The 27,806-nt window shown below is 43.0% G+C and overlaps 1 protein-coding gene across 2 annotated transcripts in view; it reads right to left on the bottom strand.

Annotated features, from left to right (window-relative positions):
* CHST8 (carbohydrate sulfotransferase 8) overlaps positions 1-14,328 on the bottom strand; it is a 285,704-nt gene extending 271,376 nt beyond the window's left edge. Inside the window, exon 1 of one of the 2 annotated variants that reach the window (XM_019492892.2) lies at positions 14,202-14,328. The gene's annotated coding sequence lies outside the window, so the exon portion shown is untranslated. Of the gene's footprint in view, positions 1-6,628; positions 6,731-14,201 lie in introns of those variants that run through there. The other variant, XM_019492893.2, reaches the window with a different exon arrangement.
* Between the last annotated feature and the right edge of the window lie 13,478 nt (positions 14,329-27,806).

The raw sequence follows: 27,806 nt of genomic DNA, 5'->3' as shown, positions 1-27,806 counted from the left end.
CAAATTGAAACCCTTTGCCTTTCCTTAGACCATGTGAGAAGCCAGCTTCAGCTGGACAGATGGGATGCTTTTCTTTGGAGGAGCTTTCCAATTTTGACCAAGTGAGTAACATCTTTTGAACTCAAGTCTGGCATGTTCATTGTGCAAATTCTCCTTGACAGTGTTATGCAGTCCTTAGAAATGAAATGGAATCTATTCAGCCAGACCTATGGCAGAACTATATTGATTCTCAGGCTGTTGTCCTAGAGAACTTCATAATACATACCACATAATAAATGCTAATGATTTAATCTTCCACCCACAATGTGGTATTCACTAGCTTAAGCTAGTGTAGGAGGAGCTAGGCAGAGAACTCAACTCCCCATGCAAAATAATGCACAGCGTTTGTGTCTACACCAAATGCTTTACTGAAAAGTAGTGTAGTTTACTGAGCGTGGCAGTGCACCTTTGGTTGCTTACCATTTTAAGGGCTGGAGACAGGCAGCCAGCAGGTGCCTGATTAGGGCAGCCGTTTTAGGGCCCAGCTTATGTAGGGGGAGGCAGCAATTTGCTGCCAGCCACTGTGAGCGAAACATCAGCCAGCTGAGCTATGGCTCAGGAACATCCTGAAGGTAAGGGCAGAAGCTATGGGGATGGCTTGGAGGCTCCTAGTCCTGGGCATGACCTAAAACTGCACCCTGCTGGGTAACAGGGGTCTGGTGGGGCTCTCTGTGATGGGACAGCCCCCAAGAAATACCAGACCGATGACTCCCCTTGGTGAAAGGCGGGTAGGGGCATCTTAACCCGGCCCCCACCATCTGGTGGGTAGTTGTGAGAACTGTGGGAGTAGTAGGGTCGGGCATGCCCATTAGTAGGCACCTGAGCCTAGCAGGGACAAAGGGTCTTGGAGGGGGCTGTGTTGTTGGGGAGAGTTATGGTGAGGGGCCACACAGAGTAGGGTGCTAAAAGGGGCACTTGAACTGCATGTGTGGGGTGTAGAGCAGGGCTTCTGAGGGAGGCTTGAAGGGCTGCACCAGCAGGGCACTGAGTAGGGCTGCAAGAGTGGCCTGAAGGACAGTACATGGGCCAACCCCCACGAGTGAGAACAGAATCGAGGGGCTTGATGAGGGGCCTGGGACAGAGTCAGCTTGGTATTTGGCATAAGGCCGGGTCACGTAGAGTAGGGGACCTTGAGGGAACCGAAGGGCTGTGTGTATCCTACCAGAGTGCAAGTAGTGAAGCCTGCAGGACCAAAGGGGCTGCTCACAGGGAGCTCCTCATCTCCCAGCACCAGCTCCGTGGTCACAGGGCTCAGGCTGGGAGACCCTACCCCTGCATGTGTAGATGCCTGCCTAGGAGCATTTATCTGTGAGTTTACTCATGAGTAAACTGATCCTGAATCAAATGCATGTCTAGATACGCCCAGTTAACCAGTCATAGATGCATCTCCAGGTTGGCCAGGATGCATAGATACATCTCCAGCTTAAATTTACTGCACAGTAAGTGGGAATAGGCTGGTGTCTACACATGAAGGCAACCTGGGACTAAATTTAGTCCCAGGTCAGAGCAGATTGCCATGTACCCCTGTGGCCCAGCCTCTGGCCACATGGCCGTCAGCCTTTGAGACTAACTTTAGTCCCAAACTGAAGCCAGAGACAGCTGCTAGCACTTGGAACTAATTTTAGCCCCAATTAAAAGCCAAGAGAGGCAGCCAGCCAGGAGCCCTGGGGCTGTGCTCAGGACGGGCCCCTAGTAGCTGGGCAGATTCAGCAGGGAGGCCCCCTGGGTTACTGCGCAGTAACATGTCTACATGTGCATTAACTAATTGGGTGTAAATTTGATACCTGAAAAATGTGGGTATCAAATTTACGCTCAAGTCGGCATAAGTCACCTTATTTACTATGCAGTATGAGCATGCACATGTAGATGCACATCTATACTACACAGTAATTTCAGTTACTGTGCAGTAAATGTGCATATGCAGATGCATCCAGAGTGGTTTATACTAGGGGTACTCAGTTCCTTTGGATCTGTTCCATCCTCCAGAGCTGTCATGCAGCCTGCAGCTCTCCCCATGGGTCCAAACATTTGACGGTGAGCACTGCCAGCGTTCCTCTGCTGACAAATTTCCAGACCTCTGCAGAGTCCTGTGAGCTGGGCAGCCCCACATGTTGCAGGGCAGCATGGGGCTGTATGGTGGCCACACAGGGCACCATGTCTTGATCCTGGTAAGCAGGAGCTCAGTGCCAGCACATCAGGGCCTTATTCCCATGCACAGGGATTCAGTCCAGCCTGTGGACCAGCCCTGTTCCACTTGTTAGACTCATGGGGCCAAAACATTGAGAACCACTGGCTTATACCACAAATACTGTGCCGGAATGAATACCTGGCATACAGCACATATGTACACTCTTCTCTCCTCCAAAGTAACAGCCACTACGAGAATGGCTGCACTCTTAGCCCAGTGGTGAAAAGCACATCAACTGGCTGATGATTGATGATCTGTACCTCAGAGCTTTACTTCTTTTTCTGAAGAAAAGAATAATACATACTGTCCCTAACATGCCAGGAGAAGACAGAGTTAAGATGAGATCCTAGGGTGAAAGTGCTAGACTTTAGGAAAGCTGATCTCATTGCACTCAGGCGATTAGTCAAGGAAGCACTGCAGAGTAGGAGTTTTGAAGGGATGGGAGCCCAAGAAGGGTGGCTGTGCCTAAAGGAAACGATCCTTTGGGCACAAAGCAAGACAATCCCCGAGCAAGGCAAAAGAGGGAAAGGGGCCAGGAGGCTTCCATGGCTGACCAGAGAAATCCAGGGCAGCTTAAGGGCCAAAAGGGGAGCACATAAAAAGTGGAAACAGGGTGAGATCACTAAAGATGAATATACCTCCTCTGCTCGTGCTTGTAGGGAGGCAGTTAGGCGGGCCAAAGCTACCATGGAGCTGAGGATGGCAACCCAAGTAAAGGACAACAAGAAATTGTTTTTTAGATATATTGGGAGTAAAAGGAAGGCCCAGGGAGGAATAGGACCGCTGCTAAATGGGCAGAAACAATTGGTGACAGACAGGGGGGACAAGGCTGAACTCCTCAACGAGTTCTTTGCCTCAGTGTTCCTAAGCGAGGGGCACGACAAGTCTCTCACTGGGGTTGTAGAGAGGCAGCAGCAAGGTGCCAGACTTCCATGCGTAGATCCTGAGGTGGTGCAGAGTCACTTGGAAGAACTGGATGCTTTTAAGTCGGCAGGCCCGGACGGGCTCCATCCGAGGGTGCTGAAGGCACTGGCCGACGTCATTGCACAGCCACTGGCGGGAATATTCGAATGCTCGTGGTGCACGGGCCAAGTCCCGGAGGACTGGAAAAGGGCTAACGTGGTCCCCATTTTCAAAAAGGGGAGGAAGGAGGACCCGGGCAACTATAGGCCGGTCAGTCTCACCTCCATCCTTGGTAAAGTATTTGAAAAAATTATCAAGGCTCACATTTGTGAGAGCCCGGCAGGACAAATTATGCTGAGGGGAAACCAGCACGGGTTTGTGGCGGGCAGATCGTGCCTGACCAACCTAGTCTCTTTCTATGACCAGGTTACGAAACGCCTGGACACAGGAGGAGGGGTGGATGTCGTATACTTAGACTTCAGGAAGGCCTTCGATACGGTATCCCACCCCATACTGGTGAACAAGTTAAGAGACTGTGACTTGGATGACTGCACAGTCCGGTGGGTGGCGAATTGGCTAGAGGGTCGCACCCAGAGAGTCGTGGTAGATGGGTCGGTCTCGACCTGGAAGGGTGTGGGCAATGGGGTCCCGCAGGGTTCGGTCCTTGGACCGATACTCTTTAATGTCTTCATCAGTGACTTGGACGAGGGAGTCAAATGTACTCTGTCCAAGTTTGCAGATGACACAAAGCTATGGGGAGAAGTGGACACGCCGGAGGGCAGGGAACAGCTGCAGGCAGACCTGGATAGGTTGCACAAGTGGGCAGAAAACAACAGGATGCAGTTCAACAAGGAGAAATGCAAAGTGCTACACCTAGGGAGGAAAAATGTCCAGCACACCTACAGCCTAGGGAATGACCTGCTGGGTGGCACAGAGGTGGAAAGGGATCTTGGAGTCCTAGTGGACTCCAAGATGAACATGAGCCGGCAGTGTGACGAAGCCATCAGAAAAGCCAATGGCACTTTATCGTGCATCAGCAGATGCATGACAAATAGGTCCAGGGAGGTGATACTTCCCCTCTATAGGGCGTTGGTCAGACCGCAGTTGGAGTACTGCGTGCAATTCTGGGTGCCACACTTCAAGAAGGATGCGGATAACCTGGAGAGGGTACAGAGAAGGGCAACTCGTATGGTCAAGGGCCTGCAGACCAAGCCCTACGAGGAGAGACTAGAGAAACTGGACCTTTTCAGCCTCTGCAAGAGAAGGTTGAGAGGCGACCTTGTAGCTACCTATAAGTTCATCATGGGGGCACAGAAGGGAATTGGTGAGGATTTATTCACCAAGGCGCCCCCGGCGGTTACAAGAAACAATGGCCACAAGCTAGTAGAGAGCAGATTTAGACTGGACATAAGGAAGAACTTCTTCACAGTTCGAGTGGCCAAGGTCTGGAACGGGCTCCCAAGGGAGGTGGTGCTCTCCCCTATCCTGGGGGTCTTCAAGAGGAGGTTAGACGAGTATCTAGCTGGGGTCATCTAGACCCAGCACTCTTTCCTGCTTATGCAGGGGGTCGGACTCAATGATCTATTGAGGTCCCTTCCGACCCTAACATCTATGAATCTATGACACTCATGCTGGCCCCTCCTTGAAAGGATGTCTGCAAAGAGCTGAGTGTTTTTTTTTGGATGCCCCTAGCGATGTGCCTGCAAAATAAGCTCCCAGTGATCTAATAGGTTTTACTTTTTCCAAGTTTCCATCAGTCTATGAATGCTGCCCATTTGTTTCTTTAATATATTTTCTTAAAGGGAAAATGCAAGAGCTGTTAAATGTGATTTTCCTATATCTTTAACATGAATAAGGAATTTCAGAAGTGTCAGCACTGCACACTAAAAAAGTTATGTTAATTTTTATTTATTTTATAAAATGTTAGTTTTGCAATGACATAAAAACGTTCTTAATCACATTAGATCCATGGTGCCTTTTATAGTAATTTATTCAAGCTGAGGATTGCCTAATCCTCTTGCATCTGGTCCTGAGGGCTTTTGAGCAGTACCTCATCTATTTGCAGACTGCAGAAGCAAGTCCAAGTGTCTAGTTAATGTAGCAATACTCTAATGCACCAGAGCTGATGTACCCAGCCCACCAGGCTACTGATAGGCCACCAAAATTTGGGTGGCATGGCAGGGTCGGGCAGAGGGAAGAATGGCATGCTGGAGAATCTGGAACCCTTAAGCCCCAATGTCCATGGTTATAGGCAACAGAAGGATGAGTAAGGGCTCACACCATCCCAGTCACCCTCTCCTTCACTCATTGCCACCACCACAGCCGCAGCTTGTTGGCTGCCGGCCCTGCTGCCACCACCATTGCCCTGTCCCCTATGCTGAACCTGGAGCTGCAGCTGTCACTGGCATTTGCCCTAGCACTGTAGGGATGCAGCTGGGTGCCTGGGACAGAGGCAGGTGTGATCCAGTGGCCATGGCAATCATGATTGCAATCACGTGTCTGCTAGCAGCAGTCGCTTTTTTTACCGAGCTCCCCACCAGGTGGCACCTGGGGTGGTGACCCCATTGGCCCCACCCTAGTTAGGCCACTGGTGCTGGAGCTACTGCCCTGGCACAAAATGTGCTGGCGGCAACAGCTCCAGCTCCAGCATGGGGCACGTGAAAGTTGGAACTGCGGCTGCCGCTGGAACCACTCTATGCCCTGGACTGGATCCAGCCCACTAAGAGCCTGACGGTCCAGATCGAGCCCTCAACGAGTCCCAGAGTCCAGATTTAGCCTGGGTCAGGAGATGACTTTGACACTCCTGCTCTAATATATTCACAGTAGATGATACAAGTGAGGTTTTTCAAAGAACTCCAACGGAAATCAGTGCTTCCACTGACTTCCCAGTAAAAGCAAAGTTAGGCTAATGTTGAGTACTTTTGAAAACCTCATTATACTTTGTTAAAACAATCTAAAGTTACATGCAAAATCTCAGTTGAACATATTCCAGAAAACCTATTTAACTGATGTAACTATAGCTATTTTAAAGACATAACTCTGTTACTATCTATAATATATGGAATATTCGAGGCACAATGACTTCTCTCAATTACACAATTTTTCAATTAAAAAATGTTTTATGTTACAATTTAAGTTGTAGTTTCCGCTGGGCATGGTCACACTCTTTCATGGAAAGCTAGAGCATGCTATAAATAATAATAATGGCAATAATAATGTTGCACCATAATTTAACCATTTTTTTTTAAACTGCATGTTCACATAATTTTTCAAATGATTTGTGAGCATAAGTACATACGGTACAGCAGCTGATTGGAGATCTGCAATTATAGTTGTTTTGTGGATATTTCCACAAAATGCCTTTGGCTAACATAATTTAAACCTCTTCATAAATACATTCCATGCTTTAAAGTTAGCCAATATATTTTGTCACTGAACAACAATATTTAGTTATTTACTTGCTTTAGTGTAAAACAGAAAATGAGTAATGTGAGTTACCTGCCATCCACTTTCACATAGGACTACAGCGGTATTCATCTGGATCTGTTTGTTTATTGAGCAATATCCTGTTGTTATGATTTGCCAGCTGGGGAAGCTGGAGAGGATTCTGTGATGGCATTTTTTACACAGATTTAAGCTTGGTGTGTGAACTTAAGAAATCTACCCAGAGTTAAGGTTCCAAGGTCACAGCCAGAATCAGGAAGGAGAACTATAAATTACAAAGCGCTGGACTGCAGCCAAGCCCATGGGAAGCTACATTTAGCATATCATTCTCTAAGCAGCAGGATGAAACCTTAACTCCCTTTCAGACAGCATTTGAATGGAATTTGTTATAAGAACATTCTGATTGAAATATCACCAATTGACTTTCCAGGACAACTCTGAAACGGATTGCAATCACGTGTAGGGGGGTAGAGGATAGCCTCTTCAGCTATCCCAAAATGATGATGAGGATGATGATACAGCCCCATAAAATATTTATGAAAACTAGATGAATCTCTGTGCTAGCTACATGCTGATATTATAACAGAGACTTCAAATAAACTCCTGGCATTAGCCTAAACTCAGATTTATCTCAACATAAACTAAAAGATGGAACAACAAGCTGACACTTGTATTGTGAAGTCAAAGCACTGCACTAAAGGTTAATGCTGAGACAGTTAAACCAATATGAGAAATGTGATGGTGATTTTTGGTATAACAGTAGTACATAGAGACCACTTTCAGGACTGGGGGCCCATTACCAGGCACTTGCATTGATTAGAGAGACTTCATAACAAGGTATGCTTCTTGGGGCAAGGATGCCTTTTTGTTATATGTGTAGAGTGTAGCTAAATGGAAAACAGCTTGTAAAGATAACCCCTATCCCAAAATCTTAAATACAAATATTAATATTTTGTTTTAATAGGGAAAAATTAATTCCAGGAGGGTAAGGTAGAGGCAGAGGGAAAGAATAAGTTATAGGACAGTAGTTCACTCAGACAGATCTTAGACATCTAGCTGATACAGAGATGTTGGAACTTTTTTTTTTTTTTTAATCATAACCGTTCATCCAAACACCATTCAGCATACTGTGAACATGGAAACTAAATTTATGAGGAAAACGACACCATAGAATTAAGATGATCTGAATAACTTGTATTAACAGAAACAACAGCATGAAGCAGGTTGCAGATTGGCTTCCACAGGAATAGATATTTTTCCTGAATGTTTGGTTATGCATTGCTTTTTGAAGAAACTAAAAAAAAAAAATAGAATTGCCCTATTAAAAATGGATACCTAGCTGCTTACCCCTGGCATTGGAATGAACTTTGCCTAGCTCTGGTGATCACTGACATCTGGACTGGATGAAGTGAACGCTTGCGATCTGAAGTGATGGATATAAATGCTATACATGGAGTAATACCATATGGTCATTTTATAACCTGTTGAAGTGCATAGGTTTCAGTCATTGCTGAATGGAATAGCATCATCAGTTTACCAATTTCAAAAATCAAGATAATACATTTTCACTCCCTAGAAATTAAGGAGTTGTATTTTCTGTACCTTTGTTTTCTTTAATGCAACCTTTACTGAAGTGGATAATTACTATTCTCTCCTTTACTTAAATTAACTGACTTCCATGACAGGGCTGTATAAGTGACAACTGAAGGTCAGGCCCTAAGAGATTTTACCAAGGTCCTCCTGGCTTTGGCAGCATGGAGAATAAAATCAGGTCTCCAGGCTACCAAACTTGTATCTTAATTACAAAAGCATCCTCCATCCCTTTCCCCCCCAACACTAAGATTTGGACCTGAGATTAAGCAAGGTTTCTTTATAACTGAGAGTGAAAGGCCATTTCTGGGGGGTTTGATACACATTTCAAATTAAGCATTTAAAGGGAGGTGGTGTAATTGTCAAGTCCGCATATTTAATAGACCTTCGGCTATAAACATTGTAAGAAAAGTGCCTAGTTAATATCACTTTGACAGGAAATTGGCACAGTACTGAGCTCCGATGCATCAAATTAGCATTGATCCACAAAACGTTACTGAAAGGTTTCTTAAATCTGCCAAGTTTTTCAAATCAATTCTGGCGAAAAGGGCTTGTTTTATTTTATTTTTTTTCAAAGTTTGATAAACCTTTCAAACTGTCTATCATGAGACTACAGACCTTTTCAATCTTTTGCTTTAGAAATATTAATTCTTCTCAAACTTGTTTTCCCATCCACATTCCATAATAATCATTTTGCTTTTAAAATGCTGCCTGTCACTGTATATGTTTTTAAAGCCACTTTCTTTCTTCGAGTTCACTGACTTAGAACTTCAGAGTGAGCAGATCCAAACAGAGGTGCTTATTCAGCTGGTCAGCTGGCTTTCTGAAGGGAGTACATACTGAACATCCTGGAGTGGAGGTGCTTTGTAGTATGCAGTGGATGCATAATAGCTTCCGGCAAGAATTTAAGAAACTGGCATTGACCCATCAAGTCCTAAATGGCTTTGGTCCTGGCAGACTAAGTGATTGCCCCTCTCCCTCTGTGATATTAATACAGCTGTGATCAGCACAGGCAATAATGCTGGAACATCCTCAATAAATACTAGAGAGCTGGCAGCCAAACTCTCTCTGTGACAGGTTCACAACTTGCTCTTGTTCCTGTTTGGTCCATCAGAGACTGGGTTTGTTTACCACCCTGGCATACTGTAAAGCCCACTTTATTCTTGTGCTTTCTATCAGTGTGTTGGCTGAGGGTGTACATGGATGGCACTTGTGTGTGATATAAATCTTGGTGGAGGAGGAATTAGGCTATATGGTCCTGGTTGGTTTTATGCTGCTTTGTTGGTTGGTTGTATTTTGCTATATGGTTTCTTTAATGACAATGTGTTTAATTCTTGACAGAACTAAGGGCAATGGCAGGAGCCGTGCAAACTGAAATGAAACAAATATGACAAAGTATTGACATTTTTCTGCATAGTCCCAAATGGATCTTGATCTAGATAGAAAAACAAAAGATTACAAAACCCGTGGCCTAAATTGAAATGTAAGAGCTTGCCAAGTGTTTTGCCAGCAGTATTCAGCAATAAAGGTGAGAGGCTCCTGAATTTGGTCCTTTCTGCCTGAGCCATGGAAAGTGGATACATCTTAGAATATCTGAATTGTCTGTTTTAACCATTATTTTTTTTTATTACAGGATGGCTCCATGGTGAGGCTGCTTTAAGAGGTGTACTGGCAATCAAAACATGTAAAGTAGTGTGGCCAGCCACATAGGTTCATCCCTGTGCTATGGGATCTCCTGGTGGAATAGTGCCCCTATGGCAGGTCATATATGAGGGATTCCTAAACTGCTCTACATACCACTGGTGATCTGTGAGGCTATTATAAGTGCTTTATGGATCGCACCAGAGCCTGTGTTCCTTTATTTTGTTTTCACTTAAACATTTGCCTTGATTAAGGTTTGATGTTAAGGGTACCTGGTAGTCCATGAGAAATTTTGAGGGTTGACAGTTTGTTGGCCCAAAAACGTAGGAAACACTGCGCTATAGCATTCTCCCTCCCAGCTATCTCCGTATGCCATTACACTTTGGTGCGTTTGTGCTGGGGGGAACTAAACTAGTACGCAGTCAGCCCAGGGCTGGAGGGTGGTAAAGGTGTTTTAATGAGATTTTTGCATCCCCTCTTTGTTGTGCTATGGGCTCCTCAGCAGAAGCTGTGGATCTGAATTTTAAAAGTAATAGTTACAACTGGGATAAAACCCAGCTTCCTTGTCTGTCTGCAAAATTTGTTCCAAAATGAATTTGTTCTTAATGTGTTTTGTTTCACTCTCAATACCCCCAATGATGTCAGTGGCCTCAGAACCATTCATTTGTGACTGTCCTCACCAAAAACCCTGTAAAAATTAGGAAAGAAGTAGGAAGAAACGGTGTTCTTCCCTTGGCTCATCTGAAGTCAGAGAAATATAAGCTTCTACTTGATGACTAAGGTTCACATGCTCATTATTTCTATCCGTTAGAATTCTGTTAATCACTGTGCTGTTCTATCCTATAGCATGAATTCACTTCAAGCTGTGAAATTCACCATTTTTACCATGACTAATTTGTGAAATCTGTCACCTTCCTTCGTGGTTTGCTTTGCGCCCTAGTTAAGCATCTCTTGGCTGATTAAAAAAAACCCTGAGATATGTTTCCTGTAGCTGAGCTAATACAACTTTATCTTCCTCCTTTCTTCCATGTACACTTAAAAGCTGTGATTACCAAGTCACTTTTTACACCACTAATGTAAACTGACAAGGAAACCATCTTTGGCTGGATTTGCACACAGTAAGCTTTATCTTCTTTCATTACAAACTGTACACTAGATTCAGTCCTGCTCCACTGGAGTCAAAGGGAGGCTTTAATACTAGTTTTGGTTAATGCAATATAATGGGTCCAAATTTGATTTTAGCACGATAGTGTATTTCTGACCAGGTGTTTGCAACAGTCGTTCGGAAACTGTTTTCCATTTGCTTGGCTATTTCTATACATATCATAATGTATATACAGGCACTCCTCACTTAACGACCGAGTTCCGTTCCTGCGACTAGGTCGTTAAGCAAATTGGTCGATAAGCGAGGAGCTGCCCCTTGATACTGCGTGCCTTGGCTTGAGACGCCGCGCTGCCATTTCCACAATACATTTCGTACAATACCGACTGCTCGGAGAGCTGGTCGTAAGTCCGCGCGGTCGTTAAACAGGTAGGTTGTTAAGTGAGGAGTACCTGTATTTCACACTGTTTATATTTGAAACTGCTGGTAATACCAACTACTCCCCAAATATAATGTACACCCTATTCTGTAAAATAATATACTAGCAATTGTTTAGCTTGTTTATAAGCTATACTACTAATCTTTCATTCTCTTAAATTATAGACAAGATTGGACATGCATTTCTCTTGAGGAACTTGCAATTATTGGGGCCTATATTCTAATTTGTTCAGTGGTTGGTTAATGTGTTATAGAAGTTGATAAATTCTCAATGTGTTAATTCTTTGTTGGAGAAATAGCTACTCCATCCATATTGGTATCATAATTTACAGCCTCTTACAAATCCAGTGAACCATTATTTTAGTATTTTTCTCATCAATAGTGTGATAAATGGTCTTGTTTTTAAGATGGGTTGGAATGGTATAATGGATGTACAACAGAGCATAGTGGCCTACTCTTGCCAAAGTAGAGTTTTGACATGAACTTCAGTAGGAACGTGGTTTGGCCCTAATGTTCTTAAACACTACATAAATCTAAGTTAATGCAATGATTTTCTGGTATACAAGATCCTATGGCCTCTGAGGAAAGCTAAACATAAATATGAGTACGTTACACACTCTGCCCTTTTTTATTTTAATTTTTCTTCCCATTGCTCTGCTTCTATGATATATTTTCTTTCTAGTTTCACTTTCCTTTCTCAGGGGAATAAAATCAAATAAATCAATCAAATAAGCAGGATTTCTAAGAGGATGGGTTGACAACTCTCTAAGAATTCCTAGCTGCAATTAGATGCTCATCATAAACCTCAGGTTTAGGGTCATCTCTGGTTAACATTCATTTTTACTTTTCAACCAGCTGTCTGTAAACCTGAGAGCCAAACCCTGCCTCTAGTATAGTAGCTGGTAGTATACAGTTGGACTTTTAAAAGAAAAGGACTTGGTCTGAATGCAGAGCCAGTCATAGGGCAACCCATGCCCTTTTCTACACACAATAAGTTAAACACAGCGGCATCTTATTTCAGGCTATTTACTTCCCCACCACTGTATACTAATCACCAGATAGCAATAAAAGCTTTTACAGTGCCATCCTGTTTGTGATCAGCAGAAACATAAAAAGCATGTTAGCCAATTGATTTCTGGCATTAATTGTGAGTGAGGAACAGTACACTGAGTAGATATAAATTTTTCAGACAGGAAAATTCAATTTTAGTATTTTAGAAGTGATTCTGGAAGGTACTCAAATGAGCCCAATAGACACACTTTTCAAATACCATAAGGTAAAGAGTAGTTCCTGAACCTTCTTAGTCTGGTTAGCCCACATAAACATAAAGATTTGAATAATGTTTAAAAAGCTACATTCTCTTGGCAATCCACAATCAGTAAATGTTCATTACTGAAATGCAACAAATATGCATGAAATTTCCCAAGTGACATTTTGGTTACAAGACTTAAAAGGCATATCAAAGTCCTCCTCCATATGGAGCCCATGTGCAACTCGGATTCCAGAGGTCATTTAATGGCAGCTTGGACCTTTTCATGTCCCATTCACTGGGGGGTGGGAATCAAAATTCACTGTTTCATTTTACAGCTCTGGTGATTTATAAAAAGTCATCTACACATGCTGATTGATGTCTCCCTATAAATAATTAAGTCTTGACCTTATGTTATGGCACTTCCTACATTTTGAAACTAATGCTCAGAAAAGAGACTTTCCACCAGATAAACAAGGATGATACAAAATTGGCTGGGTGGTGACAGAGTTTGCTTATATCAATCTGCATTTAATTTAACTTCATTCTGCATTTAAATTGACCAGTTTTATTATTATTATTATTATTTAGTGGATTATTATTCATAATTTCTGCAGCAGAGTACACCCTAAACTTAACTGATGTGTGATGGGGCGGGGTGGGTGGGGGGGGAGGGTAAAAGTTTGCTCTATGAAAACAAAACTCAGATTAGATTTCTACAAGCCCAATTTCAACACCACCTCTCCAAATGGTTGTGTCATCTAGTTCAGGTACTTGATGTCTTTTGTTAAAAATGTATCTTGCTCAGAAGCTGAACTCCAGTGCCACAGCGGTCGCTGTCATTCTGGGCACCTGGGCCAGGTAGCAGGTGTCAGCAAAAGTTGAATTCAGAAGCTCCTGAATTCAAACAAGGAGCTTAACAGTTGTCCCCAGCACAGACACCTTCTGTGACCCACGCTTGGAAAAAAAAGAAAATCCCGGGGACTCGAGAGGGATTTATGAGAAGCCAGTCACTTGACAAAATGACATCTTTTCCAGATAAAGCAAGAGCGAGCTCTCTCGACAAAAGGCGTTAACAACCCCCCTGGTTCAGCCGACACTGGCCCTGTGTCTACCGTGCGGGGCTTCACGCGTGAGGGCTTCCCTCGCCGGCGAGCCCTGCTCCTCCACGCTAACTTCACCAAACCCGCACCCGCGCATCCTGCCGCCTCCTCGCACAAGCAAGGTGCATCTCTGACTGCCTCTCTCTTGCACACACAGCAGCCGGACGAAGAAAACTATATTAATTAAAAACCCCACAACTTTCTGGGACTTTCCTAGAGACACAAAAACAGTCAGTGGACGGGAAGCTGCCCGCTGGCTCCAGGGAGCAGCCCGGCCCACGCACACGCACACGCAGGCGGCTCGGCGCTCCCCGCGCCGGGGGCTTCCTTCCCGGGGAAGTTTGCAAGGGCTGGAGCCGCCGCAGCGCGGCCGAGGAGGCGGGGGCAGGGGTAGGGGTAGGGGTAGGGGCAGGCCCCCGGCGGTGCACGGGCGCCCGGGGACCCCGCTGCTGCCCGCGCCGAGTTGGCCAAGTTCAAGTTGCTCCGCGCCGGGGCCGCACTCACCTGAGCCGGCAGCGCCTCCCTGCGGCCGGGGCGCCCTCAGCGCATCCTCCCGCGCTGCAGCCCTGCCTCGCACTGCCCGGCCCTGGCTCCGGCTCCGGCGCGGCTGCAGCTGCGGCGGCGGCTCCTCCCCGCCCGGCCGGCAGCGGGGAACTAGGTGGGGAGGAGGCGCGGGCCCGGGAGAAGGGGCCGCCCCCCGCTCCCCTCCCCTCCCCGCCCCTGCCGGCAAGGGATGCTCCTGCCTCCCGGCGCGGCTCCGCCATGGCAACCCCGCCGCCCACGCCCGCACGTGGGGCCGCCCCGCTCGCCCGCCCGCCCGCGTTTTAATGCAAATCTAATGAAGTGGAGTCGAGGGTCCCCGGGGCAGGACGAGGAAGCTGCAGCCCGGTGTCTGTCTTGCTTTTTTCCACCCCCTCCCGGGTCCTCGCGGCCGGCGGCGGCGGGTACCTGTGGAGGAGGCTCCCCCCACCCGCCGCGCCTTCCCCAGCCGGGGATTTTTCCGTGGAAAGTTTGGCAGGTCTCCTCCGCCCGCCGTGCGCGCAGGGCCGGCTCGGACCTCGTGAAGCGGTGCGGGACCGGCTGTCCAGGAGGGAAAGCCCCGTTTTGGTTCAAGGAAGGGCTGGGCATCTGCTTCTTCCCTCTCCCTCCTGCAGAGTCAAGCCTCTCTCTGCCCTTTAATAAACTCTGGGGGTGGGAAGAAGATGAAGTACTCAAACTTGCTCCCTCCAAAAAAAAAAAAGAGAAAAGGATGTGCTTGGGAAGTGTAAGGCCAGGGGCAGGAGCTAGGGGGACCTGGGGACTAAATCAAGACCCCGAGTGGGATGGGGACTAAGGGGGCTGTGTCTGGAAGCTGGATTGTGACTTGGAGGAAGAGCCTGCACACAAGGTAGCTCTTGCACTCTCTGCTGGCTGCTTTTCCACCCTAAGCGATTGCCAGGCTTTTCCTGCACGTTTGTACTGCAGCATCACCCATCTAATAAGGTGCAAAATGAGTGCCTGGAAACAATAGGCAGGGCTCCCAGGATGGCGGCGGCTTCCACTGTCTGCCCCCAAAGTGGCCGTGGGCATTAAAGGAGAATCTGGAAGGCTGGAGCTGCCCTGAACAGGGCTCGGAGAGCACAGCTCCACTGCAGGAGTCTGCCCTGCTGGCCCTCTCCCTGGCTTGTAAGGATGGAGGATCCCAAGAGCAAACCTTTGTGATCGTTGGCCCCTTGGCAAAGTGACAGGGGGAGAGCAACAGAAGACCAGAGGCCTTGCTTGGGACCATTGGAGCTTCTGCAGGCTGTCCTTTTCGGCATCACTGATGAGCAAAGAAAAGCAGGGATGAAGGGCAGGTAAAAGAAACATGACCAGCAGGCAAGGGCTGCAGGTACTTACTGCCATATCCTGTAAGCTACTGCATTGCTCTTAACTTGCACGCTGTGGAGGTAACAGAAACATCCCCGCTACCTGCTCTTCCCTGGAATCAGAGGCACGTATTGTAGCGAGGGACTGTCGATATGAGGTCCTGAGCTGCCTTGAGAAATAAGCGTGGTAGGAAGTAAACAGTATGGAAGAGCAACACTCAGGTGATGGTTGCAGCACCAGTAGTGTCAAGGTGCTGACATGAATCAAGGTGAAAAAAAAGACATGCCTGAATTAATTTGCATGCACCTGAAACCTTGTGGATAGATCCAGGTATGTCATGCATGAAGTAAGTGTGCCATTTATCCCCCGGTTCAGATTAACTGCACTCGGTCTGTTCCTTGGCACTGATAATACCTGCTTAGTGGGAATAATTAAAATACTGATTAAGGATACTATCCTGCTGTCCTCATTGAGACAAAATTCTTGCTGAGGACTGGGAGGAACGTAAAACCAGACCTTATGCCCACCGTGTTGGAGAGGGAAGCCACAGAGCATCAGATTATCATGTGGGGAATGCTTTCAGTTTATGTGTTGAAAAACAAGAGCAACAACAAACACATTTCTTATGAGAAATCTATAGAGTCGGTATTTTACCTCGGCTAGTTCCATCATATCCCTCGTGTAGCAAGATGCATAGATTTTCACAGCAAAAATAAATCTAAGTGGAGAAAGCATTTGGTAATATACATTTAAAGCATTCTTTGATGTCTGTTGCTATGGAGGATGACCTTGGAGAATTCTAGGCTCTGGGGGCCAAATCCTGTTCACTTTACTGAAGCATGTTTTTCCACTGAAGTCAATGGGGGCTGCACTGAGAAGTAATGATGGGGGCTGCAAGGCCATAGAATTTGGCTCTGGGCTATTTGTTCATAAGGATTCCAAGGAAACACTTTTAAGGGAAGATCTGGGTGAGAAAAAAGTCTAATTAACAATGCTAATAGCTACAGGTTGGACTCAGCTGTTCACCCTACACTTTTTCCATTCACAAGGGTTATTTCAGCTACTTTTTCATAGAGAAAAATTTCGTTTGGAAGTCTGAAAATGCAGTATTTTTCACCATTTGTTTGGTGGGGTTTATTTTTCCAGTTGGAAAGGTTGATATTTTTCCCATGCGTCTCTAACCGAACAGAAGGCAACACAGATCCCCTTTTGTTTACTTCCCTGTTTCCACACCTGAATGCTTAATATTGTTAGCAGAGCTGTTCATGACTTTGGGATCAGAGGTTTTTTAGTTAATTGCTACTGAAACGCTAATAAAAGGAGTACAAGAGCTCAAAACATTGCTTTCTGAGATGATGGAAAAAATGAGTGGCAAAAATAATCAAACTAGTTAGGATTTCTTACAAAGCAAAAATGGCTGAGGGATACGCAACTATAACAGAGCAGTTTTACCTGGTTATTTTTATAAAATGAGATGAGTCTTTTTGTTCTTTGGGAAAGAAAACATGTTGAATGATTCCAATATTCATTGAACATATTTACTTCTTCAGGATCTTTTTGTGTGCTTCAGAACTATATACAGTTTCACCCTCTCCATATAGGCAAACAGTAAAATATATATAGGTGTGTGCATGCGTGTGTGTGTGTGTGTGTAAAATAACACTAGTCTACAGCTGATAATACGTTAGGATTGGTGGAAGATTCTTGGTAGGTTTGTATCATAAACTGTAACCTGGAAACCAATTTTGAATCCTGCTTTCATACAACCTTGGTCAAAATGATTGGCTTTTTAGCAAATAAAATATATTTTTAAATTTTCATTTTCTTGTTGGGAAAATCAAAACACACCTTATATAAAATAATTAAAATGTATAGGAAATGTAATTGTAAATTGTACCTTTTTGCTTAGAGGTATTTAAAACTTTTCAAATAGAAAAATGCAGATGATATTTTCCCATAACGATATGCAGCCTAATACTAGGAGCTCTATTACTGAGTGTCTGAAAATGATGGTTTCCCTTACCCTTCGATCCCCTCCTTCCACCTATGGCTTATGGAAAGTCAGATTCTTTTTATTATGAATGACATGAAATTTCATCTTATATTGTATCTTTATTCATCTCTCAAGAAAACAGCACAGAAAAATGAACAGAACATATGGTGCCTTCTATCAGTCAGTCATCATTACTGCTTCTTCACACTATGTCATCACCCCACAAATAGCAAATGAGTGTGAATTTCTCTCTGCTGAAGGAGAAAAGAGAAAGCTGGTTAGTGCATCAAAATGCAAAAATTAATAAATATTAAAATAACTACCAATTAAAAGATTTAATAAAATATTCAAAACCAGAGAATGCAGAGGGGAAAAAAAACCTTAGCTGTCAAACAATAACATCAAACCTGCAAATATAAGACTGGAGCAAGAACTCATGAATTTCTCTTGATTTGATAACTAAGCCTGAAATATTGATGGGACACAGTCTCCCATGCCCATTCTTTATAAATGATTCTCTACTATTTGAGGTGCTCAAACAGACACTACTCAAATAAGAACTGCGAGGAATGTAATGTAATAGTTTGTCTCTGGGGCATCCATAAAATCCTGAATTTCCTTTTTAAGCAGACATCTAGGAAAAATATAATTTTATTTAATACCCTGATGTTCCTATTACATTGCTAGTGTAAAGGTTGCAATCCAAACCGTTATCTGCAAAGCCTCTATGCCATTCTTAAAGTCTCTTGCAAAGAAATATATGAGAAAGCAGCCTTGGAAATAGCTACCACAGGAACTTAATAAACCCCAACACTGGAAACATCTATCCCAGCTTTGGAAGGGATATTTCAAAACTAACCTGCTATAGAAGCAGCAGAGGCAGTTGAGGTTTATGAAAGAAATTAATACCTGCAACCTGCTAGGTTTTCTGAGATCAAGAGTTCTCTGAAGGCAAATCCTTAGGCATCTGAAAAGCCTAAGATCTCGTTTTCTCTTTCTTTCTTTCTCTCCCTCTCTTTTAAATCCAGCAAAGAGGCAAAAGTAGAATCTGTGAAAATATACTCCTTGTGGTATACTCGCAATGCAACAAAACAGAACATTAAGGACCTTTCTGTAGGAGTCAAAAGCAAACCAAGGCCAGTTTATCTCCCAGATCTTTATTCCTTTTATTCCCTTATCCCCTCTGCATTCTTCCCTCAAAAATAAAACAAACCAAAATAAGATGCTAATGTATTTGGAATTGTGCCCTGTGAATACTCTTGGAAGCAATAGTCTGTTCATTTGCAACCCGTCCTTCATTTAGATGTCCAGCTAAAACAGGCACATGAAAGATGCTTCATAAAACTCTACCTGAATGCTATTGTTTGAAACAGCCATCTGGAACAATTATGATGCTTGAATTACAGTCAAATACCTTCTTCTACCAGTCCTTATGCCCTACCTTATCTTAATGATGTTTTCTGGAGTACCCAGATGTATACAGAGTTGAGTAAAGAAACAAGTCTTTCCTCTAAAGAATGCCCTCTCAAAAATGAGTGTACTGTTAGACTGCCAATGAAGGTGAGGAGGGTAGATTAAAGCTTGGTGATAGTAGCAGCTAAAATTCATGGATAAAGGAAAAGTGCCCGGATTTTCTATCATTATGAAATAGGAGGAATAGGAACTACCAGGATTATTACTGTTTTCTCCTTCAGTATGAGGGGAATCCTCTGGGAGCTAGGCAAGAGCAACTCTGCCTCTAGAGAAATGTTTCTTTGAGTGTAGTATCCAGAATAATCACAGCAGCCTTAAAAGAAAGAGACAGGAAAGACCAGTTAGATCATCAGGGCTTATCCTTCTGTAGCAGCAGAATATAGTCCCCTAGAGAGAGAGAGGACATCAGTTATTTGAAAGATCATAGCCAAAAGGCCAAAAAGTGACAGCGCAGCTAATGCCGGGAAGACGACAGAAGCTTCTGATTCAGCCATGTTGAAAGACTCAGATCTGCTTAACCTGGGAACCGAGAAATATCCTGCAAAAGTGCTTGACACTTGAACTCCAGTAGCAATACAGAATGATCTTAATTTCATTCAGAAAATGCTAGATGGTTATCAAAATGTTTACATCCAGATATACCACAGGAGAATGATAGACACCAGAACAGCTGGATGTCTTTTACTCTTGCTTTATTGTCTTTAGCATAAGAGTGCCAGCTGAGACCCAGTTATCTCACATGTTCTGCATGGTAAAAGGCCCTTTAAAAATATGAGTCTCTCTCCAAAAGAGTTATCTCTGAACTCTCACTGTGTATCTTTTGTTGTTCTCCCATTGTCTATTCTCCAGTTTTCCCTTGGGTATGTGCAAACCCAGTTCTTCTGTGGTGCTTGAAGTTTGGACTTCTTGAATCATATGGCAGTTTGCAGTAATCTTTACAGTCTTTTCAGAGACCCTTTTCAGAGGGTTAAGTGACGCTGAAGATTTAGCAAAAACATGTGTATGATTCTCAGTGATTATTCTGGAGAGGGAACCCAGGGACTTAATGGTATAGCTACATACCTCATTGCAGATTACCCAGGATCACCCAAACCTTGTTTTCAGATTTGTGAAAAGAGATTGCATACAAATATGTCTAAATTACCCAGGAAAAATTAGTACTCAGCTCATGGAAGGACTGCACTATCACTGAAGAAATGGCTACCAGCTTTCACAGCTGCCTCATCTAAACACATTCTTTGTAGGTTACAAGAGAATATAGACAGGTATCTGGATGCTTCAATTTCTTTTCTTGATTTCATGGATAATTGAAACCAACTGTAAATTGATAGGATGACTCAGCAGCAAAAAACTGTCACCTGGGCTGCTGGGCAGCAAAGTCTGCTCCTCGAGAAGAGCCCTTCTGAGCCCAAATCAAGTTAGGCACCTTAAACAAATTAGAGTGGTCCTGAGCACATGCCCAGCCCTGCTCTCAGGGTCTTAGCTTTGGATGTGCTCATCAGCACATGCTTAGGGCTGCTCTAGGTAGGCTACTTTGTCTCATTTCCAGGATTTGGAAGTGCATAGCAGGACCAACTGGGCAGGGTGCTTGGAAGTGTTCCCAGGCTTGGCACACAAGCAGTGTAGAGTAAAACCTTCCCTGGCCTTCGACTGGGCCTGCTTCATGCTCACCCTTCCCAAGCATTCTGTTTACTTCGGCCCATCTTCCCTTCCCAGATATTCAAGGGGAGAGAAAAAGTGAGGCTGGACTTAACCTCTTCTGTACTGGGGACTAAGCTGTTCCCACACACCTTCTCTCACACCGTTGTTTATTTTGAGGAATGCAACATCCATTGAAAAGGAGCAAATCGGCAAGCTTCACTTTTAGTTCCTCTTCTTTTTATTTTGCCTCTTCTCTCTCTTCCCTTTCATGTCTGTATTGCCAGTCTACCTTTTTTTGCATATAATATAAAGAATTGATTTTGTACCCGGTTCATGCAGAGAAGGACTGAATCTGTAAAAGAAGCCAATATTCCTCATTCTTTTATTCTATCATTCTTCTGCAATTGTCATGCTGTTTTCAATAAGCAATTAAAATAAGTACAAGAACTGAAGCCAGTCTGTGTGCTTGAATGTCTGTGGTAAGAAACGGGAATTGCCTACTCCATAATGATCTGTCCAATACAAGGGTTGTTGACTTTTAGGTTCCTCATATTGCACCAACACCCTTTCCTGAGATGAAACACTGAGATGGGAAATGCTGCAGGTAGATTTAGTTCTGGTTTTGCAAAATCTTGGTTTTGCAAATCCAAGGGTTCTTAACATTCAGGTCCCACTTACCTCAATCCCCCTGCAGAGGTAGGCGTGTGTGTGCATCCATCAAAAAGGAGAGATAAATGGTTCACATTATGATCCGTCTCTATTTCAAAAGAGTATTCAGCAAAACTGAGAGGGTAGCTGAGGTGTTGCAAAGCCTTGGTGATTTTGATTTTAATTTTAATTTTGCAAGGCCAGACATGGTCTTGGTCTGAGTGCCCCAGTCATAACACCCAGAAGCAAAGGGGTTTTCAGACATAAGATTTCACTTTGGCTTCTTTCTACAAGACAGGTAAGCAAGTCAAAGAATTTTAAAAAGGAAAACTGTCAATGCCTTTTAGTATTTTTCCTATCCTTTGTCACAGTTTTCAATTCTGATCAAGCATCATCATCTAGTCACATTAAACATAATAAAATATGAAGGGTAAAGAGGCAAAAATCATGGCTACAGACGCATGCAATGCAAACTAGCTCTTATTTTCTTGTTAAATTGGGGATTGTGGAATTCTGCAGCAGATGTCTTGTCAACTGGGGAAAAGTGTGCTGTTGTCCTTTAAAAACCAAATGCTGCCTTAGTGCATTGTTTTTCCTTCGTGCTAAAATACTGATGCTCTCAGAATCACACTTATGTTCTTTCCTCAATTTTGAATCACGCGACCATCTCCAAGGTCACTTCCTAGAATACCTTTGGATTTTCATCACTTTTGGCCATCTGGACTAGATGAGCAAGGTGTGATCAGTAAGTCCTTTGTGAACAACTATCCATATGACAAAGGAATTAATTTAAATATTGGAAAAAAGAAAAGCAAAACTCAAAACTGAATAACAGTTTCTGCTTTATTTTGAGCAAAATGTGCAGCCTTTCAGATTCACAGAACATTGCCAGCTCTTACAGCCCGTAGTTTTATTTGTTAGTTTATGTGGCTTTTACTTACCCTGGAAAAATAGATTCTTTGATCTCCTAAGGCACAATCTTGCCAATCTTTACTTGTACGAGTAGTCCTACAGTAAGGATCACCATTGTAAGAGTTCACTAGATCAGGGGAACAGAAAACAAGGAGGATGTCTGTGCATTTGAATCCTAACAGTCAGTGCATTTTGGAAGTAAGAAGTAAGAGAACACAAATTGCTGCATTTGTGAGATTGCATTAAAGCATCAGCTTGTGTTTACATTGTGACTTTCTACTATGTGGAAAGCTGGCTGTGTAGACAGAAGTACAGGATTAAGGCACAGTGACTGCCTGCTTCTTTGTGACCCAGTGCCTGTGTCCTAGAGGGTGGAAATATAAGAAAGAGCTACTCTTGAGGGTGTGTTTACCAGCATCTGGGGTATCAGTTTGTGATAAATGGCATTTATTTTGTTCTGACAATTGTCAGAATAGGATTAAATTTAGGAATAAGTGAAGCACAAATAATTTCTGTTCTGCTGCTCTGAAATTGGTTTGCTTCATAAAGTTCAAGTGGTCAGCTGCCCTTTTGATTTGAACAGGAATTAATACCATACAACATAGAGACTCCCCAGGCTATCATTGAAGGCCTGGTTTACCACCTTTGTTCATATTGTGGAGTATCTTACTATGCAAAGATATCCTGGAACTCCAGAGTAAGGTATAATAAGGTACTGAACAGCATGAGTGAAGATGGCAGAATTTTACAGGCCTTACAAAGTAGAAATCCTCACGAATGAATGATCTCACCAACTTTTCTCTAGTTACTTTTCACTGAGCCCTTTTTTAGTTCTAAGCTTAGTTGCTTTTAATTAAGAAGTAATCTCTTCAAAGCAGTGAAGTCATTATTTCTACTTTGTCATTTGTACTACTCCTTTCATTGCACAACTTTATCACCTGTTGCTGATGGTGAAAGCAATAGCGTACTGGAAATGCTAGTAACAAGACTTCTCTTTACAGTGAACTATATCTGAGTGATGGATCTAAACTGGAGCAGTGGATCCAAACCACCAAAGGAATCTAATGGAGTTCTGATTAGGATTTGAATCTGGGCTAGAATTTCTTTACTCAAATTCTTCTCTGATAAATGCAACACTGTATTCCAGTCTGAGCCTTCATCCAGTTCAAAAGCAACTGCATAGAACCTTACTTGCAGCTCAACAATAATGTATCTTCCTTTTTTTTAAATAAATGATAGACAGCTTGCAGTGTAGCTTTTTTCCTGGCACTGACAGAATGCAGTAAACTTCTTGCTTAATCCCATGGGATGCCTGAGCTTTCTCCTCATGAAAAACAGGCAGTGTTAATACCAATAGTAAGCAGGTAGGAGGTTTTTTGTATCAAAATAATTCTATTTTAATTCATCTCTTCAAAGTAATTCAATTGAGTTTTCAAGAGGGACATATTTCTGCTTCTCCCTACAGTCTTCTACATTGATTCTGCTTATTTAAATTCTATAATTCAGCAGTCCAAGCATGCATCTAAATACAAAGCAAGAGACACATGTTAGACCACATCTTCGGGGGGTTGCTTGTGTGTCAGGATTCTATCTTTTCTGCTACTGTTTGGTGATATCAAGGGATTCTTTCCATATATGCATGTGCATGAGATATAAAAATCTTTGATTTCCTATTTAGTTATTTTGGGGTGTTTTCCTTTCTTTGATCTTTAATTTAAATGCAATATAAAAGACACATCTTTCTTTGTTACCTACTCTGTCCATTTAGCAGTGCAAAAAAGAATTATGTGTCAGCTTGCGTGTGTGGTATATGTGTGTATAGTCTCTGTCTATTCCTACAACCTACTGAGCCTGATGTAATAATTCATGCATGGGTGGCAGTCAGTTTAGAAATGATCCACTATAAAACAGAGAGAAAAATACATAGACTATATAAACTCGTAGTATTATCTTCTTTTAGCTAGGTTTTTTCATTGCTATCAACATTCATATTTTGATTCTTTTTAAGATTTTGGAAAATTCTCTCTCTCCCCCATCAAGTTTACTATTTCTGACATGTTGTTTTTAATTAACATGCTTTGATTTGATTACAGTGGAGACAAATACTGCCCTGATGTATATTCCATAAAACCACATGGACTTCACTGAAGATACGTGGGTATACGTTAGGTCGGAATTTGTCTTACTTTAGATGGAGAAGATACAAAATCAGATAAAAGCAGAGTAGCACCTATCTGTTGGCTCCCACTTTATGCCTACATACCTAAGGGATTACAATGAACTGAGTGTGTGGAAGAAGGCATAATCTGTTTCACAGAGTAAAGTGTGGGTATGAACAGAAAGCAGAGAACATTGCTCTTTAACTCTCATTGCAGCACGTAATCTGAATAAATTTACATATTCATTTTAATATTAAGCAAAAAGTGCAATGTATGTTGCTTATCTTGCATTGCAGGGTGTCCATAATACCCCTGATGGAAAAAAAACCTGATGCTGAAAGGTATCTAGTATGAATGAGGGTGATCTTGGATTAAAGCATCGCGCGCACAATTTATTTTCCACGTGATTCTCCCTTTTGTTTTGTTTTTCAATATTTTCAGAAACATTAGTTTTCTGGACCCTGGGAAAGTAAAGGAAAAGTTGGCAGAAGGAGGAGAAAGAACCAAGATTATGTATTGCTCACTCACTCTATCTAATATTGTTTCTGGTAGGTTGTACAACTTGAATTCAGATGCACTGCCTCCTCTCACTTTAGTAGGCAATACATCTAGCTGAAATACTCCAGTAGGATGGGGCAGAGAGGAACAAAGAAATTGAGGGGATAAACAGAGAAAATTGGGGAAAGGAGGAAAGAAGAAAAACAGGCAAGGGGATGAGAGACATTAAGTAACTCAGAAAAGAGGGAGGGAAACAGTGGAGTGAGGCTATAAACAACTTTCTTCCCCTAATGAAACAGCATCTCTTTATCAGTGAAGAGGGGTAATCAGGAAATAGGAAGAGTAATAGGGAAATCCCAACAATAGGAGAGAAGGAATAAAGAAAAATTATTGGTAAATAGGTATGGTTGGCAACGCATGAAATGGTGCTCTTCTATGGTGGAACTGAAAGACAGTGGGGAGACTGACTCAGCTGAAGGCTGTGATATCTAGAAATGCAACAGTGGAGTTACCTCTAGAACACCCTCTTCTCTAAGGAATGTATTAAAAGAAGTTGACTATGTTGTATTTATGGACTATTTATTTGACATGCTGTAAAAACTTGCCTTTCATTAAGTGAAGGGAGAAAGTGAATCTGAGATAATAGTCTAATTTGTAAAACAAAGTATCTTCTCCCCAGCATACCTAATGAAGGAGTCAGGCTAAAAGCAGAAAGGGCATCAGAAAGCAGGCAGAATGAGCTTCTCAGAATATGGAACACACACATCAGAAATGTGACAGTAGTTGCAAGCATATCAGCAAGTGATTCTAGCCTATTAAATAACTTTTCTGATTTGTGTTTTAGGCACCAGATCATTTTGGAGTGTAAGGAATAGGGCTAGTGCCCAAATCAGGTAACTTTACCCTGTATTTTGTTTCTAAACAGTACTTTAATATTACTGAAAAATTTGAATTGAGTTCAGATAAATGCAAGCGTTTCAATCTTTATTAGAACCATCTGAACTGCTGGAGCAGTGAAACTAGCGAAACTTCTGAAGGTGTCTGGTTAAAGTACAGGTGATATAATAGGCAAAAGTTGGGCAGTCGTAGAGACCGCAAGAAGGAATCGAGGCTTCAGTGTCTTAGGTGCTCTATAGGCACAAAATAAAATGACAGTCCCACACCCAAGTTCATGCACTTGTGTTTATGAAAAGATAGATGGAATATAAAGAGTTGTGGGGGAGTAAGAGAAAGAGGTAATGGCTAACTGTGGGTATATCTACACATTCATTAATGTGCTTGTGCTAATGTGCATTAAATTTATTACTTCCGTTGTGAGGTACTAAAAGAAAGTTCATTATACTATTTTAATGCGCATTAGTGAAAGCACATGATGGTTTTTTGTGATGTTTAAATGTGCATTAAAATAGGCTAATGCACATTAAAGTGCACATGTAGACACGCCATACGTGAGTTTAACAAGGTAAGCAGTAGTCATTTTTACTATTCATGTGATCTATTCATTTATGCCCTTGTGTTTTCACCTTTGCTGACTTTAACACCATTGTTCAGGCTCTTGTTACTAAATAATAATCCCTCGTAAACCAGGACTCTCATATTTCCATCTACCAATAATGAAAATGAAAAAGTAGCTTGCAATGAGTTGGGAGGCATACCTGGCAATGTTGTCTGAAGAAACATCCTTCTCAAGGCACTCATCATTCACCAAGAGCAGGAACAAAAGGGGCTATAGCAACATGAGTAGTTGAATAGAAAGAACAACAGCTGGAGGGAAGCTGCTGCATTGATTTGTAATAAGAATTGGCCTCTTATATTGATATTTAAAGTATGTTGAATATTAGTGAGGAAAAAACTGGCAGTGGGTGAGATTAAATAGCAGGTCTTTCCAGTTCAGAGCCCTGCACAAGAATTAATTTCTCAAGGTGAAGTAGGAAAGTAATAGGAGCTGAGGTTTGCCCACAATGATATGCGGGCAGTGACAAAGACAGGTTATGTCTCTCATAATTCTTGTACCATCACGGCTACAGTATCACTCCCACAATACTAAAGACAGGTTTCAAACTCAGGAACTCCTGTCAACTAGTCATGCTACTTCCTGTTTAGCAAGGAGTGGAAAAATGGTAAGACCTTTAGTTCCCGCTGGCATGGTGGGAACTCAGCACCTCATGGCGTCAGGCACCTACTCTATGAAACCTGGCTATTACTTCTTTAAATATCAGTGGGGTTGGCAAGACTCTCTAACCCCAAAACTTAATATGAGTGAAAATGAATGCTTATCTGTTCTCTGGCCCTAATGAAGACAGCCCATATGGTTACCTTTAAAAGAGGTGTATGAAAGCTGCATTCTTTTTTAGACTTTTTTGGACTCTTTTTTAGAGTGGGGTAATGTGAAAAACAGACTGACTTGCCTCCCCTGTTCCCTAGGGGGTTTGCAGGCTGTAGCTGTTCATCCTACTGATGACACTCCTACACACTAATGCCTGACTGCTGCACACTAACCAAGGCTCTGCTCTTCTAACACATTCCAACCTCATAGGGAGTCAGCACCAGGAGAGCTAAATCAGCTGCTGTCCATGGTATTGCTCGATGCAACGTGTTAGCAACAGCTTGGCTAGATTTTAGCTTCTTCCCTTTGCTCTATGGAACATGATGAATGAGTCAGATTAGCCACCTGAATTCTTCCTGCTCCTGGCTGGTAGGTTCCTACACAAACAGGCACAATTAGTAGTGCAAGGGGAGGTTTTCCACATAGACCTTGCTACATTAAAATGTGATGGTAGCACACTGAATAATCCTTATGCAGTGCTTATAATATCTAGGGTTCTTACCAGTAGATCTTTGGGCTTGTTGTTTTAGCATTGACTTAGCAGACCTTTAGGCCCCTGCCTAGGGTTCACCTTATGTAGCTAAATCAAGGTAACACTACAAGTTCCCCTG

The sequence above is a fragment of the Alligator mississippiensis genome, chromosome 10 (assembly GCF_030867095.1).
Source record: "Alligator mississippiensis isolate rAllMis1 chromosome 10, rAllMis1, whole genome shotgun sequence".
NCBI lineage: Eukaryota > Metazoa > Chordata > Crocodylia > Alligatoridae > Alligator > Alligator mississippiensis.
Note: the sequence above shows the minus strand (reverse complement) of the source record. Positions and strands in the feature narration are given on the sequence as shown.